This window comes from Heptranchias perlo, unplaced genomic scaffold (genome assembly GCF_035084215.1).
Source record: "Heptranchias perlo isolate sHepPer1 unplaced genomic scaffold, sHepPer1.hap1 HAP1_SCAFFOLD_60, whole genome shotgun sequence".
NCBI classification, from domain to species: Eukaryota; Metazoa; Chordata; class Chondrichthyes; order Hexanchiformes; family Hexanchidae; genus Heptranchias; species Heptranchias perlo.
Genome location: NW_027139623.1, coordinates 3,541,745 through 3,554,582, shown reverse-complemented (window position 1 = coordinate 3,554,582; position 12,838 = coordinate 3,541,745). Strand labels below are relative to the sequence as shown.

General features: G+C 41.0%; 1 protein-coding gene and 2 long non-coding RNA genes across 3 annotated transcripts in view; all 3 read right to left on the bottom strand.

Annotated features, from left to right (window-relative positions):
- LOC137316818 (uncharacterized) overlaps nt 1-10,490 on the bottom strand; it is a 181,828-nt gene extending 171,338 nt beyond the window's left edge. Inside the window, exon 1 of the long non-coding RNA XR_010961611.1 lies at nt 10,333-10,490. This is a non-coding gene — a long non-coding RNA (uncharacterized lncRNA). The remainder of the gene's footprint in view (nt 1-10,332) is intronic.
- LOC137316793 (zinc finger protein 850-like) overlaps nt 1-12,838 on the bottom strand; it is a 512,000-nt gene that overhangs the window by 326,467 nt on the left and 172,695 nt on the right. The gene's annotated exons all lie outside the window — the stretch shown is intronic.
- Nucleotides 1,370-10,135, bottom strand: LOC137316821 (uncharacterized). Its single transcript, XR_010961615.1, has 3 exons — nt 10,015-10,135; nt 9,554-9,640; nt 1,370-3,463 (listed from the first exon to the last, which is right to left on the bottom strand). It is a non-coding gene; the product is annotated as an uncharacterized lncRNA (long non-coding RNA).

Below are 12,838 nucleotides of genomic sequence, written 5' to 3'. Positions count from 1 at the left end.
TGGCCTTGGAGGAGATGCCGGTGTCGGGGTGAACCTGCTTCATCACTTTGTAGACGTAGATGGAGTAACTCTCCTTCCTCGACTTTCTCCGCTTCTTGCCGCCCTTGGCTGGTGCTTTACTCAAGGTTTTCTTGGCGCCCTTCTTGGGAGCTGCTTTCTTGTCCTCAGGCATTTTTCAAACTCAATTTCAGACCCAGAAATGACCCAAATCCGCTCCGAGCTCGGATTAAATCGGCAGCCCCACAGCCCTATGGTAATGAGGGATGGGGGAAGGCAATGATTGTGATTGGACGATTGGGCGTGATGACACATAACATTTCCTTTCACGCTCTGATTGGTTTCATCAGATATCCAATCAGATTTAGTATCTGCCACCAATCACAAACACGCTCACACTGCACATTGTCCGGTTTCAGCAATTTGTTCCAACTGTTGCAGTTCTGCTTCCGGCCAGTAGATGTCCCCAAACCTCAATATTTCTGCCATTTCGCTGACGTTACCTGTCAGTTGATCTTGTGAATCCCCGGGTGACCCTCAAGATATTCTGATTTTCATTTTGTTATTTTTGTGTCTGTGGAATAATTTACTATTTCTTTTGATATTCCTTGATAATTTGATTTCGTGGTTCCTGTTTCCTTCCCTAATTGTTTTTGTGACTTCTTCCTAACCTCTTCCTGTTCGCTTTTGCCATCCTCTTATTTAATATCTGTGAATGAGAAATTCCATCAGCTTGTTGTGTCTGTTCAGGGGCTGATGTTTGGGAAATATTTATTGTCTATTTTTAAAGTGCCAGAAACCCAAAGGGAGCAATTCAGTCCCAAACTCCACAGAAACATTCCATTTCTCCCTCCTTGTAAAATAAGGCGCTATAATGGTGAGTATAGCTGCCTTCCAAGCAGTTAATTCCAACAGGTTTGAATCCCAGCACGCTGAATTCAGAAACACCAAGACTGGAACCGAATTTGATGATGTTCAGAGGGATAGTGCTTCCAAAACACAAACGGGTCTAATTTATATAAAAAATGTTTTAAATTAATTTATTTCCCCCATAACGTTGAATTTAACTCTGTTCCTTTGTATTATTATTTGCCCTGGTCTGTCCGGTGGATACGGGACACAGTTGCCCGGATTCAGTGAAATTAATTGATTTTCTGAAGCCTTTCCCTCTGCTGATTCCCGTTCCTTATTTAAATTATGTCGGATTAACCTTTATGATCTATAGAAGGGTCATAGTCCTGAACCGTTATCCCGAGCTTCCCTTCTCCACAGATGCTGCTGGACCTGCTGAGTCTTTCCAGCATTTTCAGTTTTATTTTTTTCTATATTTTATCACTTTCACTTCTGACTTCGTCATTGAAAGTTCGAGATTAGCGCTCAGTTTTTATTTGTGTTTCAGTTCGGTTTATTTGAATTAATATAAATCGTGTCCTGATAAATCAGACAGAAATATTGCGCAATGTAAAGTGAAACATAATGGGGCAACTTTCGAATGAGCAAAACAAATACATTATTATGAATCAATTGTCTAATTTTTCACTCGCAAAATATGAAAAAATACGAGATTTGAAGTTACAGAGAGAAACTATTTCCTCACATTGCACATTGTCCTGAATCTGCAACAACGACAGATAATGTGAATTTGTTCCACTCTGTTACAGTTCTCGCTTATGGCCAGTAGATGTCAGACTATACGTGAGTGTGGGATTCATTCTCTGCCTGTCGGTCTCTGGTACTGTATTTGAGTGTGATATTCAATCTATATCCATCAGTCTCCAGTACATTCTGTGAGTGTGGGATTCATTCTGTGACTGGCAGTCTCTGGTATTTTATCACAGTGCGGGTTTCATTCCGTAACTCAGTCTCTGGGCTAAGTGCAAGTCTGGATTCATTCTGTAATGTTATTTCAGGTTACAGTATGTAGCTTGAAACTGTATCTTTAATTCATTAATGTATGCAAATCTTTCATCTAGCATTAATTTGTAAATATGGATACACTTTTGGATTTTGTTTAAATCAAACAACGTGTGTGAGTTTTGTTGTCGGATTACATCTTAATCAATGTGAAGATAATGTACATTTCAATATTTTACTGTGAAATTATCGGACTGGTATTTATTGTGTAGCTCAGTCTGGGCTAATGGAATTGATATTGCATCTTTCAGTCTGACATTGTATGAGATTTTTGGACTGGTTTGTAATGTGTAGCTTAGTCTACACTAATAGGATTCATAATGTATGTTTCAGTATGATAATGTATGAGATTTTTGGTCGGCATATAATGTGTAGCTCAGTCTTTCCTAATTGAATTCATACTGTACCTTTCAGTCTGATACTGTGTAATATATTTAGACTGGTTTGTAAGGTGTAGTTCAGTCTGCACGAATGGGATTGAAACTGTATCTTTCAATTTGACAATGAATGTGACTTTTGCACTGGTATCTAATGTATTCCTCAGTCTGCACTGATGGGATTGATATTGTATCTTCCAGTCTGATACTGTGTGAGATTTTTGTACCAGTATGTAACGTGTGGATCAGTCTGTACTAATAAAATCGATACTATATCTTTCAGTATGATACTGTATGTGATTTTTGGACAGGTACCTAATGTGTACCTCAGTCTGCACTAATGGGATTGATACTGTGCCTTTCAATACGTTACTTTATGCGAATTTTGGACTGGTATTTAATATGTAGCTCAATCTGCATCAATGGAATTGATACTGTATCTTTCAACCTGACTCTGAGATTTTTGGACCTGATGTGCAGCTCAGTCTGCACTAATGGGATTGATGTTGTGACTTTCAGTCTTATACTATATGAGAATTTTGGACTGGTATCTAATGTGTACCTCAGTCTTCAGAAAAGGAATTAAAACTGTACATTTCATTCTGACACTATGAGGTTTTTGGACATATATGTGAGTCAAATATGGGTAACATCTGAACTGGTATCTAATTTGTATCTCAGGGTACAATATTGTCATGAATACTGCATCTTTAAACTCATAATGTGTGTGAGTTGTGGGCTGGTATTTAATTTGAATCTCGGGGTACACGATTGTGATTCATTCCGTACCTATCAATCGGTACCATGTGTCAGTTCTATCTGGTATTTAATTTGTAGCTCAGGTTGAACTAATGTGTGATTGACACAGTGCCTTTCAATCTGATACTGGGTGTGATTTTGGACTGGGAATTATTTATCTGCCAGTCAGCAATACTGAGTCGTTGTGAAATGGAAATTATGTCTTTCTCTCCTGCTCTGTTTGACTGTTGGATTGGGATCAGTGTGGGACTGACTATTTCTGCTGTCTGAGACTGTGGGACTGATGACCTGTCTGTGTCTCTGTGCTCTGTGTGTGATAATATACATAATGTGTGTGAGAAGGAGCTGGCTGCACTGTTCCTTGTGCCTCGGGTGCAGGAAACATCACACTGATTCTGGGTCCTTCAAGGATTTGACTGTCGGAAGAAAAAGTATCTCTTGTAATTCAAGAACAGGTGAAGTCGAAAATACAAAAGTGATCAATGGAATCTCTCTGTTAATAATCATTGTAATATCCACAAATGAAAACCAGCGATACAAACAGTGTCAGTGTCTGACTCCACTGCAGTACTGCAGCACTCAGCTTCTGCATACCAGGTGTGTTGGGCTGTTTTACAACAATTTAGTGACATCCAGACACAACCCAACCCCTGCACTGATCCATGAATGGGACTACCCGATGGGGCAGGGATCTTTGCACATATCAGATTTCTATTTCCCTCTCCCTTGGGACTAACCGTTCAACTGAAACAAAACAGCAACTGTTTAAAATGTGTCCATCAAACTTCTCAACTGATGGCTGCAATAGATGCTCTTTGTATAACTCCCCACATCCTTACTGTCCGGCTCTGTTTACTGCTCAATAACAAACACTAAAGGTTGATGGGCAGGTTTAAAAATCAGATTTAATACCTGCCACCAATCACAAACACGCTCACACTACACATTGTCCGGTTTCAGCAATTTGTTCCGAACTGTTGCAGTTCTGCTTCCGGCCAGTAGATGTCCCCAAACCCCGGGTCATTGAAGTTTACAGATGAGAGAGGGACAGAAGATAAACTCATTCTTCACATTATATTGCACGGGTGGGGTTTAGAAAAACTGGGAATGGAGACGAGCTGCAAGTACATTTTGTTGGACCAAACACTACTTGTAATGCTGTGTTAAATTCTTGCAATTGATTTCGGGAGTATTCTCTATACTGAGGAAGGCTGCGACAAAATAACCTTGCAGAAAGTCAGTGTAAATGGCCATTGAATTTCAATATAGAAAGGTGTGAGGTGGTGCATTTTGCTCGGGGAATTAAGGAGGCCACATAATGCTTGGAAAATAAGAGTCTAAATGGGGTAGAGGAGAAATGTAAATCGTGTCCTGAGAAATCAGAGAGAATACTGCGCAATGTACAGTGAAATATAATGGGGCAAATTCACAACTATGGAATGAGTGAAACAAAAACTTAATTATGAATCAAATCTCTTCATTTTTCACCGTCAAAATGTGCAAAAATACGAGAGTAGAAGTTACAGACAGAAACTTTCCTCACATTGCACATTGTCCTGTTTCTGTAGCCACGTCAGATAATGTGAATTTGTTCCGCTCTTTTACAGTTCTAGCTTACGTCCAGAAGAGGTCAGTCTCTGGTACTGTATATGAGAGTGGGGTTTATTCTGTATCTGTCTGTCTCTGGAACTGAGTGTGAACATGGGGTGTATTCTGCATCTATCAGTCTCAGGTACTCTATATAAGTGATGGATTCATTCTGTATCTGTCAGTCTCTGGTGCTTTATGTGAGTGTGGGATTCATTCTGTATCTGCCATTCTCTGCTACTTTATCTCAGTGTGGGATTCATTCTGTAATTCAGTCTCTGAGACAATGTGCAAGTCTGGATTCATTCCGTATTCTTATTTCATTTTACATTAACTTATTTGAAACTGTATCTTTAATACTTTAAAGTAATTACAGTTCTTCGTCGAGTATTTAATTTGTAAATATGGATACACTTTTTGATTTTCTTTTAAGAAACAATGTGTGTAAGTTTTGGAGTGGTATTACATCTTAATCTCTGAACTCTATTGTGAATGATAATGTACGTTTTGCTTTGAAATTACTGGACTGGTATGTTAAGTGTAGCTCAGTCTGCAAAAATGGGATTAATTCTGTATCTGAGTCTAACACTGTATGAGATTTTTGGTCTGGTATGTAATATGTAGCTCATCCCACACTAAAGGAATTGATACTGTATCTATCAGTCTGACACTGAGATTTTTGGACTGGAAAGTGATGTGTCGCTCAGTCTTCAATAATGGAAGTGATACAGTATCAGATTGAAAGATTCAGTATGAGATTTTTGGACTGGTGAGTAACATATAGCTCAGTCTGTGCTAATGGAATTGATATTGTATCTTTGAGTCTGATGGGGTATGAGATTGTTGGACTGCTATATAATGTGTGGCTCAATCTGCACTAATGGAATCGATACTGTATCTTTCAGTCTAATACTGTATGGGATTTTCAGTCTGGTATGTATTGTGTAGCTCCGGTGATGCTAATAGAATTCAAACTGTATCTTCCTGTCTGATCATTTATGAGGTTTTTGGACTAGTATATAATGTGCAGCTCAGTCTGTACCAATGGTATTGATACTGTTTATTTCAGTATAATACTGAGTATTTACCAATATATCTAATATGTAGCTCAGTCTGCACTAATGGAATTTATACTTTATCTTTCAATCTGACACTATGAGATCTTTGGACTGGTCTGTAAAGTGTAACTCAGTCTGTAGTAATCTGACTGCGACTTTTATTCTTTATCTGCCAGTCTTTGCTACTGTATGTGAGTGTGGGATTCATTCTGTATCTGTCACTCTCTGGTACTGTGTGTTAGTGTGGGATTCATTCTGAATCTGTCAGTCGCTGGCACATTGTAAGAGTTTGAGATTCATTCCATATGTCAGTCTCTGGCACTCTATCAGAGTGTGAGATTCATTCTTTATCTGAATCTAATTTGCATCTCCATTTACAGTATGGCATTCAAAACTGTATATTTAATACTTTAATGTATGAATAATTTGTCCCAATCTTTATTTGGTAGATAATGATCTATTTTAAAATGTAATACTGTAGGTTATTATCACATAATGTGGGCACTTTCTGGACTACTATTAAATCTGTATCGATGGGAACACAATTGTGAATTTGTGCAGCTTCCAAACTGATCTGGTGAATTTTTGAACTTGTATATAATGTGTCTCTTTCAGTTTGAATCTGTATCAGTTTTTTTGTTGTGGTTTCTAATGTGTAGCTCAGTCTGCACTAATGGAATTGATACTGCATCTTTCAATCTGACACTATGAGATTTTTGGACTGGTACGAAATGTGTAGCTGAGCCAGCATTGATGGAATTGATACGGTATCTTTCAATCTGTGATTGTGAGATTTTTACGTAATGTGAAATTCAGCCTGCACTAATGTCGGTGACTGTGAGATTCACTTTGTATCTCTCAGTCCCTGGTCCTGCGTGTGAGTGTGGGATTCATGCTGTATCTGTCACTCTCTGGTACTCTATTTGACTGTGGTATTCATTCTGTACATACATTCTCCAGTACTGTGTGTGGGTGTTGAATTATTTCCATATATGCAGTTTCTCATAATGTTTGTTAGTGTGGGATTCATTCTGAATCTGTCATTCTCAGGTACTGTGTGTGAGTGTGGGATTCATTCTGTATCTGTCAGTCTCTGGTACTGTGTGTGATTGTGGGATTCATTCTGTATCTGTCAGTCTCTGGTACTGGGTGTGAGTGTTGGATTCATTCTGTACCTGTTAGTCTCTGGTGCTGTGTGTGAGTGTGGGATTCATTCTGTATCTGTCAGTCTCAAGTACTCTGTGTGAGTGTGGGATTCATTCTGTATCTGTCAGTCGCTGGCACATTGTAAGAGTTTGAGATTCATTCCATATGTCAGTCTCTGGCACTCTATCAGAGTGTGAGATTCATTCTTTATCTGAATCTAATTTGCATCTCCATTTACAGTATGGCATTCAAAACTGTATATTTAATACTTTAATGTATGAATAATTTGTCCCAATCTTTATTTGGTAGATAATGATCTATTTTAAAATGTAATACTGTAGGTTATTATCACATAATGTGGGCACTTTCTGGACTACTATTAAATCTGTATCGATGGGAACACAATTGTGAATTTGTGCAGCTTCCAAACTGATCTGGTGACATTTTTGAACTTGTATATAATGTGTCTATTTCAGTTTGAATCTGTATCAGTTTTTTTGCAGTGGTTTCTAATGTGTAGCTCAGTCTGCACAATGGAATTGATACTGCATCTTTCAATCTGACACTATGAGATTTTTGGACTGGTACGAAATGTGTAGCTGAGCCAGCATTGATGGAATTGATACGGTATCTTTCAATCTGTGATTGTGAGATTTTTACGTAATGTGAAATTCAGCCTGCACTAATGTCGGTGACTGTGAGATTCACTTTGTATCTCTCAGTCCCTGGTACTGCATGTGAGTGTGGGATTCATGCTGTATCTGTCACTCTCTGGTACTCTATTTGACTGTGGTATTCATTCTGTACATACATTCTCCAGTACTGTGTGTGGGTGTTGAATTATTTCCATATATGCAGTTTCTCATAATGTTTGTTAGTGTGGGATTGATTCTGAATCTGTCAGTCTCAGGTACTGTGTGTGAGTGTGGGATTCATTCTGTATCTGTCAGTCTCTGGTGCTGTGTGTGAGTGTGGGATTCATTCTGAATCTGTCAGTCTCAGGAACTGTGTGTGAGTGTGGGATTCATTCTGAATCTGTCAGTCTCAGGTACTGTGTGTGAGTGTGGGATTCATTCTGTATCTGTCAGTCTCTGGTACTGTGTGTGATTGTGGGATTCATTCTGTATCTGTCAGTCTCTGGTACTGGGTGTGAGTGTTGGATTCATTCTGTACCTGTTAGTCTCTGGTGCTGTGTGTGAGTGTGGGATTCATTCTGTATCTGTCAGTCTCAAGTACTCTGTGTGAGTGTGGGATTCATTCTGTATCTGTCAGTCTCATGTGCTGTGTGTGAGTGTGGGATTCATTCTGTATCTTTCAGTCTCTGGTGCTGTGTGTGAGTGTGGGATTCATTCTGGATCTGTCAGTCTCTGGTGCTGTGTGTGAGTGTGGGATTCATTCTGGATCTGTCAGTCTCTGGTACTGTGTGTGAGTGTGGGATTCATACTTTAGCTCTCAGTCTCTAGTGCTTTATGAAAGTGTGGGTTGAACTCGGTATCTGTCAGTCCTTGGTACTGTATGCCTGTGTGGGATTCATTCCGTCTCTGTCAACTCTGGTACCTTAATTGAGTGTGGATTCACTTTGTGTCTGGCAACCTCGAGTACTGTATGTGAGTGTGGGATTCATTATGTGTCTGTGTGTCTCTGTACTGTATCTGAGTGTGGGATTCATTATGTGTCTGTGTGTCTCTGTACTGTATCTGAGTGTGGGATTCATTATGTGTCTGTGTGTCTCTGTACTGTATCTGAGTGTGGGATTCATTATGTGTCTGTGTGTCTCTGTACTGTATCGGTATATAATTATTCTCTCAGATTACATTATGGCGTTCAATATTGTAGCTTTAATATCTCAGTGTTTGAATAATTTTTCTCATTATTTAATTGGTAAATATGGATACACTTTTGATTTGATGCTGGAGGTTTTAATCAGATAATGTGTGTGCTTTTTGGACTAGTATTAAATCTATATCTCTGTGAGTACTATTGTGAAAGATAATCTATCTTTCAAACTGATATTGTGATATTTTTGAATTGGAATGTAATGTGGATATCTGTCTGCACTAAAGGAATTGATACTGTATATTTCAATGTTATTTTACAAGATTTTTGTCTCGTGTGTAATGTCAATCTCAGTCTGGACTAATAGAATTGATACTGTATCTTTAAATCTCATACTATCAGTATATTATAAACTGGTATCTAATTTGTTTCTCAGGTTACACTGTCACAGCATTTCTCAATCTGATACTGTACGTGAGTTTTGGACTTGCAATTTGTATTCGAATGCTACGCTATTCGAAAGGATACTACATGTATAAAACTCACGTGTGTGTGTGTGTGTGTGTGTGTGTGTGTGAGTTCTGGGCTAGGATTCAATTGGAATCTCGGGGTATATTGTTGGGGTTCATTCTGTACAATTCAATCGGGTACCATGTGTGATTTCTATCTGGTATTTAGTTCATGGCTAATGTTGCCCTTTTGTGAGATTGACAACCTGAAAGCATGATTTTAGACTTGGATTTTTGTATCCACCTGTCAGCGGGACTGAGTTCGGGGGAAATGGAACAGCGTCTGCCTCACCTGCTCTGTTTGACTGTGGATTGAAAATGTGTCTCTGGAACATGGGATCAGTGTGGGACTGACTACTTCTGCTGTCTGAGACGGTGGAACTGATGACCTGTCTGTGTCTCTGTGCTCTGTGAGTGATAATGTACTTACTGTGTGTGAGAAGGAGCTGACTGCACTGTTCCTTGTGCCTCGGGTGGAGGAAGCATCATATTTATTCTGGCTCCTTCAAGGGTTTGCCTGTAGAAAGGAACGTATGTCTGGTAACTTAAAAACAGGTGAGGAAGAAAATACAGAAGTGATCAGTTTAATATCTGTTAATACTTATTTTGAATATCCATAAACGTAAATCAGCGATTCAAACAGTGTCAGAGTCTGACTCCACTGCAGTACTGCAGCACTCAGCTTCTGCATACCAGGTGCGTTGGGCTGTTTTCCAACAATGTATTAGAATCCAGACACAACCCAACCCCTCCACTGACACATGAATGGGATTACCCGATGGGGCAGGGACCTTTGCACAGGTCAGGTTTCTCATCCCCTCTCCCATGGGATTAAAAGTTCAACTGAAAGCAAACTGCCGCTGTTTAAAATGTGTCCTTCACACTTCTCACCTGGTGCCTGCAATAGATGCTCTTTGTATAACTCCCCACATCCTGACTGTCCGGCTCTGTTTCCACTCTTCACTGTCCAATAACAATAAACAGCGTGAGACTGGAACTAAACCAGGAACATTCACTACTGGTTTGGGGAGAGAAAGCAGCAATGATTTTAAATAGCAGGTTCTTCCCATTCTGTCTCCCTTCCCCTGGACACACCCTGGACACACACAGCCCGAGAATGACCTCTCCCTTCCCCCGCTCACTCCATGTTCCGGGACCAGTTCCTGATCCACTCCGCCTCTTACAAACAGCCCCCGGACTCCCCCTGACCTGCCCCCGGACTCAATGCCGATCTCTGAGCCCATCTGCGGACACGGTCCCGAAGCGATGAGCTGCTGTAACGAGGCTGCTCTTTGCTCCCTTCCCCCGGGGGCCGTGATCTCTCCATTCCCGGCTGTTTTAAACCATCTTCTTCCGCTCACTGAGGGAATGGCGCCCACAGGCCGAGCTGGGGGGAGGGGAGCGCGCATGCGCTCTTCTGCTCACCAACGACCAGCGCTGGGGGCGGGGCTGAGTCACGCATGCGCAGATATCTGGTTTAATTCCCAATACAAAAATCGATGGAAACTTTCCCCAATTGGAATTTTTCCGAGTCTGAGCAAAGGAAGTGGGTCTGGGGGAAAGGTCAGAGGGAATGGGGTCCACAGGCAGTGCAGGAACAGGCACCAGAATGGAAAACAGATGGGATTCCACCAGTGCCTAACGCTGGAATCCAGACTGACTTTACAATCTCTAACTATTAAACTAGATGTTTCCATCCCTGCTGTTTCTCTCGGAATCTTTTGATGGTAAAGAGTCTTTCAGTGATAAAGTGGGCGGCTCTGAAATGGGTCTATGGATTTTGTTCATTCTCGTACTCTTTACTGATAAAACTGATGTGAGCATTTCTCAAACCAATCCTGGAGAAACATGTGAGGAAAGAGTGAGTCGGTGTGTTTGTTGGGACCGTGTCGGATTAATATCTGACAGCAAAAGTCATAGATTAATTTAACCGGAGTGAAACTCTCGCTCTACTGAGAATAATGCCGAACGGCCCTGAGCTGCATAACTGCAGATGGTAGAACAGGCAAAAGAGGGTTAAATGTAGCCCATTGTTCTTTCACTCTCTGCACTTTCCCTCAGAGTGGGATTAATAATGTGTCTGTCTCTGGTACAATAACAGTGAGAGATGAGACTGCACCTTCTTTCTCAACAATGGGATCTTTCTGGATAAAACGCAACTTTACAGGTCAGTCTGGAACTGATACTGTGTATGTCTGTCTGTCTCTGTCTCTCCGCTTTCTCTATCTCTCTCTCTCATCGTGTCTGTCTGTCTGTCTCTGGTGCTGTGTATGTAGGTTAGATAATGCTGGCAAGCGTGATATAGACACACCGATTGGAAGTGTGAGACTGACAGTGTGTGTTTGTCTCTCTCTAGTGCTGAACATGAAGGTGGGAGACTGTCTGATATAAAACACTGAGAATGGGGTGTCCGGGCCTCACTGTAACTGGGGATGTGTTCGGCTCCATGCCCAGTTCACGGTTATTTTCTTTTTACAGATTCAGGGCGAGAGTGTCTGTGAGACTGTAACACTGGCGGAGAAACTCCGCGTCACAACTCAAACACCAACACATGAGATTCTCCAAATCAGCTGGAATAAGGTGTTTTTAAACTGCTGAACCCGTCTGGGAGGGGATGTGTGTGGAAATCGAATCGGGTCTGGGACTGAAATGGAAGAAGGCGGGTTGACTTGTGAGAGAAGGGACTGTATTTAGGCAGGAATATTACTGACTGTTAATTGTAACGGGGTTTATTTAAAAGCTCCAGGCTTCTGGGAATCCTTGAATATGAAGCCCGAGTCTGTAAGGGTTTGTGCAGAGCGCTGTGTTTCGGTTCTATTATCGATAAACGGTTTGAAATTGGCGGTTGGAGAAAGCTGGAGGTGGTATTTTCTTTCTCACAGTCGTTACCAGGGCGATATGAGAGAGTAAACCAACTCAATATCAGAGTCACATTGAACATATCCATCTACATTCATTATACCAGACTTCCATGTAACTAAATTGCTGCCGGGTTTGGATGTTCCAGTTTTATTTTTAATCGTCTGTAATGTAATGCGGACAACACCTCGCTAAACTAGCCCATTGGTGGGCTGTTTTGGGAAATAGAAAAGCAATAATCGATACAGTAGCTCACCTGAGGTTTGGGTTGAGGCACTTTGTTGTTACATTTTCCTGCGCCTGAATTTTGGGTGCTTGATGCTGACACCGAGTGCCTGAAGTGGGACACGGTCCCTTCCCAGTAATAGAGATCCTGACCATGATGGGAGCAATCGTTCTAACTAAACACAAATGATTTACGCTGTTTTCTGTGTACATGGTTCATTCTCACCCCTTCATCCTGTGATCACCGTCTAATAGTCAAAGGCGGCCATATTAGATCATTGCAATGTTCCAAACCACATCTTATTTCAGGTTGTACAAAACTCTGTGTTGTTGCTTCAATTGTGGGGACCAACTCATTCCCACCCAGCCTCTGTATCCGCTCTCAGTCTCTCAACCCTTCCGGGTTTGTCCTTCAGTGAGTTGGAGCAAGTGACTCAGTCGCCGTTCCTTGCAGCTCTCATGCCTCAAAGTAGCACTTCTTCGAAAATGGATACAACCGCCTTTTTATTGCTGTTTGGTGAGTCGTGAAACAATTTTATACCAATTCCCGGTCTGAGTGGGCAACTGTAAGCGGGAGAGTGAGACTGAACCCGGCGGTGTCCGAACTCCGGTATCTCATAATTTGGTGTGG